This window comes from Pinus tabuliformis, chromosome 1_2 (genome assembly GCF_031772625.1).
Source record: "Pinus tabuliformis cultivar Carrire ecotype Pingquan chromosome 1_2, CPIR1, whole genome shotgun sequence".
Classification (NCBI taxonomy): domain Eukaryota; kingdom Viridiplantae; phylum Streptophyta; class Pinopsida; order Pinales; family Pinaceae; genus Pinus; species Pinus tabuliformis.
In genome coordinates this window covers 1,273,215,089-1,273,225,366 of record NC_142298.1, presented here as the reverse complement: position 1 = coordinate 1,273,225,366, position 10,278 = coordinate 1,273,215,089, and positions in this window count along the sequence as shown.

Below are 10,278 nucleotides of genomic sequence, written 5' to 3'. Positions count from 1 at the left end.
GAATCCTATTGGAGTGGTTTTCCTTTATATCGGCATGCCTCGTTTCAATTATATGCGTTGTTGAGTTCCGCAGGCGAAAACACTAGTTTACACTGGAAAACCGTGAAAAACTTAGTCGGAATCGAGTTCCAGACTTGAAAATCTATTAAGTATGGCCAATACCCTTATCAGGTCCGCAACCAATATCACATCGCAGTGTTTGAGCGGGGAAGTATTAGCCCTTTGAAGTGTCAAAGTCCAAAGTGTGACTTTCGGATCCGAACCATTATAAAAGGAGGCTTTAATAACCTATCAGGTCCGTAGGAATATCGCATCGCAAGCCTTTAATGGGAAGATCTTAGCATATTGGAATCATCGATTGTGATTACCGACAATACCATGCGTTATCGCATCGGGATTAGCGAAGCGTTATGTTATTGTTCCATTCCATGTGGAACTGCTGATAGTGATCGTCGATAGTGTTATTCCATCTTTATGGAGTAAAGACCTGACGATAGTGCTTTTGCGTACTAGCGCATCCCTTTGGAAAAACTATGCCAATAGTGTATTTTGTATATTAACGCTTCCCTTTGTAAAAGCCCGCCGATAGTGTATTTTCATGTGAAATAGCATTACGGCAGTAAAACTCCATCGATAGTGCATTTCCATGTATAATCGCACTATGGTAGTGTGAAACCGCCGATAGTGTATTTATGCACAATCGCACAAATTCCACCCAAAAGCCCTGTCAATAATGTATTTTGTAATTCCCATGGAATTATAGCTCTGATAGAGGAAAAGAGGCTTTATGATATAAATTGTGGCCGATAACCAAGGTTGGGGTGATTAAGGGGAAAAGAGTGGTGATAGTGGTGAAAAGGAAAATTTATGAACGGTCAGTCTAGAAATAGATGACTGATACTCCAGCTGGGATTGAAGAAGGGTTTCAGCCAGAATTAGAGGAAATTATATCAAGATTATGGCGTTTGTCTATATCGCCTGCACCCAGGCCACCAAAACACAACAAACTAATGAACTTATCTTCATCTGAAATTTTGATATCAACATACGATAACTGACTTACCACAGTGTTAAACGCATTCAAATGCTCTGTCACCGTGTCTCCATCTTCCATCCTCAGGTTATACATATTTTTTCGTAGGAACAGTTTATTCACCAGAGACTTAGATTGGTACAAAGTCCCTAACTTGTCCCATAAAGCCTTCGCCATAACTTCCCTTGATACATTCAACAATATTGAATCTGAGACAATTGTATTGTGCTCTTTGCTTCCGATCCAACTTCTTCCATTCTTCATCAGATACTCCCGTTGGTTTAATACTTGGATCTACCGTGATCCACTGATCTTTATCCACCAACAGATCCTCCATCTTGAGTTTCCACAACTCAAAACTCTGACCATTAAATTTCTCAATCTCTATCTTTCCACTGCTCGCCATCTTCTTTCACCACCAGAATCGATCACACAAATCTCCCACTGAACGGGGTCTACCATAGGCCCAAGCAAAACCCCTCAGCAAGAAAGGCATCCCCTTGAAGCCAAAACAGTGCTAATACCAAATGTAGGTTTTATCCTCGTACATAAATTACCTACATACGAATTCTAAAACACAAAAAATAAACAATGCGAGAACATAACACATACACACAGAGATTTTCCCCTGGATCCCAAAACCGAGACTACCAGCTTGATTTTTCATTATGTTTCTTTCAATGTTACAATACATATTTATACACGCTGAAGCATCCAATACCATGGACCGAAAACCATTGCGTCCAAAACCATGTGCGAAAAACATGCACAAAACCATAGGTAGGTCTGCCCAACCTAATATGGGGTCCAAAAGCCAAAATTTTCTGGGGCACTTCCCCAGACCCCATAGAGTGGGGTTACTTGCACCCCTCAAACCCCCTATGACTCCCCCCGCTATGCAATCGACACAACGAAGGGAGGGCTCTAACCCCCCAGTTAACTACGTGGGCTAGTCGTGGAAAGAATAACACAACCCAACAAGTGCCATTGGTGTTTACATGGTTAGACCAACTCATTCACACAAAGATAACCCCTTGAAACTACCAAAACAAGAATACATACATTGTGTGACAACTAACATGTGAAAATATGCCAATTTCTAAAGTTTAAACAAATCTTGTGATATGTGGACGACAACGAAAGTAACACATGCCATAGCAAAGATAACATGAAAACGACATTGGTTAGAGTGAAGGCAAGCGAAAGAGACAACCGAAAACATGAAAATGACACTCATGAAAACAAAGGTGCGTGAAAGCGGCAGTTTGCAAAACTCACTGAAATGGAAGTATGGACGTAGCTAGAATGTGAGAAATTATCATTGTCAGTGTGCACTGACTGTTGACATGGATTGGACATCGAACAGACATAGTCTTGATGGAACGTGCTATGCTTTTTCAAGCTTGCGTAAAAGGATGCGCTCATAAACTTGTTGCGGACTAAGCATGTGTCAACGAGTGACTTAAACACTTCCAATCCAAGCAGGGATCTCAAAAGCATCAGCTGACCAAGAAATGACTATGTAACGACCAATCACAAGATCCACAGTAGGCTCAAAAATTCGAGTGTACGCAAAACTTTGGAGGTTGTATGTCGCAGCAACAACAATTGCCCACTTGCTGCTCCTTAGTCCTTCAAGAACACAACACTTTGGAACTTCTTACCACTATTGCCTTCTTGTGCTTCTCTCCGATACTGAAGCAGTATTTCCTTGGGAGGAAGCCCTAACTCGTGCTCAAGAAAATTTGTCCTAAACCTTAGGACGAATCTCAACAGTGAGACACATATTTCTAATTCTATCCCTTTCCTAGAATCCTTACCATAGTCACAAACCCTTTGCCCATCACACAACAAATGTAGACTTTTTTGGCCTACCCTTTTGGATTGTTTCATGCCAAACTAGCCCTCACTGGCCTCTCTAACTATCACGCTTAGGTCTGAAAGTAATCAACCCTCATGGTTGTATTTATCTTAGGGATTCTTGACTCCTTTCTTGCACAGTAGGTCTACAACTCACTCTAAAACAGTTCAATTTGAGAATTCCTCTCGACCACTCCTCCTTTGAACAACTTGTGGAACCATGCTATGACCTACACTTGGCACAATAATTCGAGCCTTTCAGCGTCCTTTTCTAGCCCAAAATCCTTGTGGCCTACTTTCTTCTACTCAACAAAACCCTCCAGCAAACTCGGCTACTTCAGGAATTGAAGGAGACCTCCTTAGGTGCTAACAAGTCATGGATCGAACCCTCCTCTCTTGCTACAACTTCATGGATTTCCCTCGCTTTCCTTAAATTAGTTCACAACCTTTCGTGTAGCCCTCTCGGCCCTCAAACTTGGGCACTCTCTAGACTACATCTTTGACCTCATTTCTTGATCAAATGATCACTTCACGTAATGGATTTCTATCTTAGCCTTAAGCCTCCTTAAATAAATCTCCCTACGCCTCTTTGGAACCCTCTAGTTCTTAAGGGTTTTGATCCTCTTAGACTTAGGAATTTAATTTTTCCCTTTTAATTTTCTTCTTAGAATTTTAAAACCGTTTGGGTCTAAAACCCCTTCACTTGGGTTCTTTACCCACAAATTCCTTTGTGACCAAACTTCTCACAAACCCTAGATCTAGGCTTGTGGAGTACCTCCCAAGCTACACAATTCAACATAGATGATACTTGAACCATTTCCAAAACTTTGGAGATGATGCAAACAAGTATACGCATAGCAAATATATGGTTCAACAAAGGCTTATGGTTGAGGCATGTTCTCATGTCTCTAATAATTGGACCATTCTCACAATTAACATGATGGTGCAAATAAGAATAAACATGGTAAATAGATTATTGAATATAGGTTTGTGTATGAAGCACAATATGTTGAGGAAGAAAACTAAGTTTGATAAATTAAGCACAATGATCAAGAAAGGAAGCTAATTCAAAGGGAAAATGTTATAATTATTAATTAACTTAAATCTATAGGCATGTAAGTGCAAACCTTTACAAGAGTAGGCAAGAAGAACATTCTAGTTGTATTATCCATTCCATAGAGTATATTTGTAGGTTGCCTATGGAGACAATAAGCTTTTTAGAGAAATTCCAAGCAAGGGTGTGATGCCAATAATTGTTGTACATGTTATGACCTTAAAGTTGTGAAAACTATGTTGTATGACCTATATGTTGACATTTTGTGATTTCGATGTTGTATATCCACGTTCATGTTCATAATTTATAAGTAATAAAGTTTATAAATGAAATATACAATCCTCATAAATTTAACATGGTCATGGTTCTATCACAATTCATAATTGTCAACAAATACCAATAATGGATTATAGATAAAGGGTGCTTTGCACCAAAGTATTACTAAACAAACAACTTATATCAATATTGACCCATTTTAATCTCAAATTTATTAACTTTAAAAATAATAAAATATAAATAAATGTAAACATATAAATGCTAAAACTATAAAAGTTGAAATGAAAATTATATTACACCTATCATTTATAATAGATAAAAATATTTATTTAGAAATCATTTTAAAAATATTCAAGAAATTTAAATTTTAGCTAAAGAATATTACAACCCTTTATTAATCAATTATTTTTTCCTAAACACATATCATTATATTTAATAAATATAAATAATTATCTATTACTATAAATACTTTTCTGATGTTATTTTAACAATAATAATTATAATAAATCGAAACATACACCGCATCACTCTATGAGTAAAATTAATAAAATTATATTAAATATATAAAATTAAATTAAAAAACTATCTATTTTATAATACTATCATAATCATAATAATTAAAAAACAACAATGAATATAAATATACTGATAATGAATAAGCATGCACCATCCAATTTTATAATAAAATTCAATATTAAGTACATATTACACCTATATTACAACTGCACAAATTTATGATGCTATCATAATCATAATGGGAGGAAAAAAACAAAACAAAAAAAAAATACAACACACCACTTTATGACAAATAATGGATGAAAATGTATTAACACTTCCCGAAAAAAACAAATGCCAATCTAATTTTCACAGTGCCCCTTAACAAGCATATTTACTTAACTTAAATCATTTTCTCAAATACAGCAACTAAGATCGATTATTATTTTCTCAAATACAACAAATAAGATCACAACGATTTTTATGTAACTTAGGTAGTTTAGAACAATTGGTTAATGGATATATTATTAAGCATTCTTTATTTTTTATATATTAGTTATTGATTCAAAAGATTGTGAATTGTCTCACCTTTTGGCCTTAGCCTTCTGCCTGTTTGGAAAAGAAAGAAAAATCATAACAACTTTAAATTTCAATAAATAAAATACAACCATGCTTATGTAACTCAGGAAACAGTTACTAAGAACATTGTTAAGATATTTTTTATATTTTATATAATGGTTATTGATTTAAAATTTTATAATTAGTCTCACTATAAATCACAATGATTTTAAATTTCAAGAATAATATAGTGTTAAGATATTCTTTATATTTTATATAATGGTTATTGGTTTTGTACGTAGTCTTAAATTTCAAGAATAATATATTGTTAAGATATTCTTTATATTTTATATAATGGTTATTAGTTTTTTACGTAGTCCTACCGTAAAGCACAATAACCTTAAATTTTAATGACTAAGTTACACTGTACAACTTTCTATTTTTTCAAAGTCTTTGTCGTAGTTAGAGTGAAAAAATTGTCATAGTTTAACCAAATTATTTTTTGCCTTGAAAATCATGGAAATTTGGTTATATCTTGATAAAATCTGGCAGGAATTTTTCTAAATCCAAGTTATAGTTGTCAAACTTCATAGTTTGGGTGCCCTAGAGGTTTTTGATGGTGCTGAATCGATTTCTGTAGGAATTTACAGGGTAAGTTCTTCAGACAGAACACCAAAGGACACCGCTCACAAACAGATCACAGATCAATACACCAGTATTTTGACGTGGTTAAAACCCTCAAAGAGGGAAACAGTCCACGGCCTGAGTCAGCGTGGCCACTTCAGGCAATTTATTAATAAAAGAATGAAAATTTACATATGCTTCTCTCATAGACGGATTACCCTACAAATGACCCTCCATGCTCTTTAAATAGAGATCATGGACCAATCGGGTGTTAAGCCACGGATCAAGTGTCGGTAATACCAAGGAGAGAATGAACCGTCGGATCACTACATATCGTGACCGTCGGATTGTAAGTTACAAAATGTACATAGTAAAGAAACACACTTTACCTAACTTATACTAGACCAAGTTGTACTTAACTATTTCCTATGTGTCGGAATATCCTAACATCCCCCCTTAAGAACAACTTGGGATAGGATTGAAGGATTTACAAATATGACACAATAGGAGAAGGAAGGAGGCACTAGAGCCTATCCCCCGTTAGCGACAACTTCCTGAACTCCAACCATAAATCGAAGTTTAGTGAACTTCGCTTCTGTGAGAGCCTTTGTAAAGATGTCTGCAACTTGATCATCTGTTGAACAATATTGCACTTCAATAACATGGTCATGAATGAGCTTTCTGATGAAGTGCATGTGCAGTTCAATGTGTTTGATGCGCTGATGTTGGATTGGATCTTTGCATAGCTGAATGGCACTTTGATTATCACACCAAAGTGTAGTCGTATGTCGCTGCTGAAAGCCAAACTCTGACAGGATCTGACGAAGCCACAAGGCTTCCTTACTAGCTTCTACGGCACCACGATACTCTGCTTCCGCTGAAGAAAGAGAAATGGCACCTTGTTTCTTGCAAGCCCATGTAATAGGTCCTGAACCAAGAGTGAACACATAACCTGCAGTAGACTTCTGATCATCAAGGTCACCAGCCCAATCGGAATCAGTGAAACCAACTAATAGAGGAGATGCTTCGGCACTGTAATGAATCCCAAACTGAACTGTACCTCGAACATAACGAAGTATCCTTTTAGCTACTTTCCAATCATTTTCACGTGGGTTTTGCATAAACCGAGCAACAAGGCCAACGGCAAAGGAAAGGTCAGGACGAGTATGGGTTAGATACGAAAGTTTTCCTACAAGTTGACGATATAAGGTAGCATCAACTTCAGGAGAAGTACAAGTCACTGAAAGTTTGACTCCAGACTGAAAGGGAGAAGGGGCTGGCTTACAGTCTTCCATGTGAAAATGGCGTAGAATATCACAGGCATACTTGGACTGAGAAAGGGAAATACCTTCCTTGGATTGCAAGACTTGAAGACCGAGAAAATAATGTAAGTTTAAGGCTAGACTTCACATGGTTTATAAGGTTGGGATCACTACCAGTCAGGATAAGATCATCAACATAAAGAACAAGAATGATAAGAGACTTGCCCACTTTCTTGGTGTGCCAAATTCTAAAAGAAAGTTATCCATTTTGGCATACCAAGCTCAAGGAGCTTGCTTGAGACCATAAAGGGATTTCTTAAGCCGACATACAAGGCTGGAGTCTGTTTGTATAAAGCCAATAGGTTGTTCCATATAGATTTCTTCATGCAAATCCCCATGCAAGAAGGCGAATTTAACATCCATCTGATGGACTTCCCATTTGAGAGAAGCAGCAAGGGAAAGAACAAGGCGGATAGAGTTCATTTTGGCAACAGGGGAGAAGGTTTCAGTGTAGTCAATGCCTTCAACTTGTGAAAAACCCTTAGCAACAAGACGAGCTTTATGTTTATCAACTTTCCCATTTGGTCCATACTTGGTTCTGTAAACCCATTTGCATCTAACAAGTTTTCGTCCCTTTGGTAGAGGAACAAGATCCCATGTATCATTTGCCAATAATGAATGATATTCTTCATTCATAGATGCTTCCCAATCTGGATGGCCTGAAGCTTCTACAAAGGTGTCAGGATCATAATTCACTGAAGCTTGAGCCAGTAAAGAAGAGACTCTCTCGAGTTGAGAACGTGTACGTCGTTGATCTGTAGGATCACCGGCAAGATCACCTACTGCATCCCGAGTAGCACAGATCCATTTTGGAAGCTGAGGAGTTGAAGGAGGATCCTGAGAAGGTGGGGGAGGATTTTCATCCTCGCTTTCATCATCTGAAGAAGAAATATTTTCAAAAGTAGAAGAGATAGGGAGAGGTGGCACATCCGCCGAACTAGGCTCGCAGGCCGATATATTTTCAGCAAACTTTACATCTCTTCTAATGATAACATTTTTGGACTTAAGTGGAATAAGTCTATATCCTTTGACATCTTCATAATACCCAACAAAAATACATTTTTCACTCTTAGGTTCTAAAGCTTTATGTTTCTCATCTGGAATATGGGCCCATGCTTCACTTTCAAAAACATGAAAGTGACTTACATCTGCTTCTTCTGGAGTGATATTCTTTAAAACCTTAGTAGGAGTGTGATTTATTATGTAATTTGCACAGTTAATTGCTTCTGCCCAATAATTAAGACTAAGTCCTTTAGATTGAAGCATACAATTAGCCATTTCCTTTAAGGTGTGATTCTTCCTTTCAGCTACACCATTTTGTTGTGGAGTATATGGAACAATATGTTGCATTTGAATTCCATTCTCAGTGCAAAAGTTGATGAATGTGTTTTTAACATATTCTCCGCCATTATCAGATCTTAGCTTAAGAATTTGATGTCCAAATTGTTTTTCAACAAAGGCCTTAAAGGCCAAGAACATGTTAAATACTTCACTCTTGAGTTTTAAGAAGTATACCCAAGTGTGTCTGGAGAAATCATCAATGAAAGTCAAGAAATACTTGTAGCCAGAGAATGAAGCAACTAGAAGTGGACCACATAAATCACTATGCACGAGCTGTAAAGGGGTTGAGGCGTGCCAAGAGGCACGTTTTTCAAAACTGTCCCGATGATATTTTCCAAGTACACATCCGAAACAAACACCATCTCTGCAAGATACCATTGGAAGACCTGTCACCATATTTTCTTTACATAGATTCTGAAGAGAGTGATAGTTTAAGTGACCAAATCGCTCATGCCAAATTTTGCTCACTTCATCATTATGAGCAACAAATACTGAGGGAAGATTTGATGACCCAAAGTTGTGAAACTTATACAACCTTGTAGAATCATCAGCAATGCCAGTAGCTAAAATCTGTCTAGGATCTCTTAGGTCCTTAATTACAACATCGTGAGGTGAAAATTCAACGATTTTACCTTCACCTGAATGGGTTATCTGATATACAGATAGAAGGTTGCAGGATAAGGTTGGAACACATAATACATCATTAAACTGACCATTGTCTAGATGAACAGTTCCAGTCCCTACAACACTAAGAGATCTATCATCACCAACATATATATTTTTGGTGTTACAATCATTTAAAGAAGAAAACATGGCTTTGTTTTTGGCCATGTGATAAGAAGCTCCAGAATCAATGAGCCACTCATGAGAATGAGAAGAAGAAGATACATTTAGTGCATAGCCAGACCGAGATGCTTGACAACCACATGCAGAAAGTGCCATTCCTGAAGATGAAGTTGAAGTTGAAGATTGCTCCAAATGGATGTTATGCTTCTTCATTGCTGCTTCCTAGGCTTCCATCTTCTTAAAGCATTTGGATTCTAAGTGGCCATCTCGATTACAAAAGTTGCAATGTCTATCAGTGTTTTTCCCTTTGTTTTTATTTGTCTTATCATTTTGTTGAAATGATTTTTCATTTTGAGGCTGAAATTGCTTATGACCCTTGTTTGGTTTAGGACCATTCTTTTTAAGATACAACTTCTTAGGATTCTTTGGATTTGGTTGTTGTTGGGCGGCTAACGCTTTCTTAGAAGAGTTTCCAAGATGAAGAAGACCAAGGTGTAAGAGTTTTTCTTGTTCTCTTATTAAAGAATCACAAAAGAAATCAAAGGAAGGGGACTTGTAGGTTTGTCCTTGAGAAATGAAGGCTTCTCTTGTAGAATGGAAGGTGGAAACAAACACAGAATAAGCTGGTCCCAACTTAGTAAGAATGGAGTAGATAAGGCTACTATCTTCTTTCTTAACCTTGACACCTTCCAAGAGAAGTCTAAGGGTCTTGAACTTGGACAAAAAATCTTCAATGCAAGAAAAATTATTGGGGTCCAATGTAAGCAATACATTTTCAAGTTGATGGGCTTTAAGTTCATTTTTAATTCCAAACACTTTAGTGATCTGTTTCATTGCTTCATCAGGAGTATCAAGTTCTACAATATGGAATCTAAAATCTGAAGAAATAGACATCCCTATCAACCCACGTGCTTGGTCTTGCCTATTTT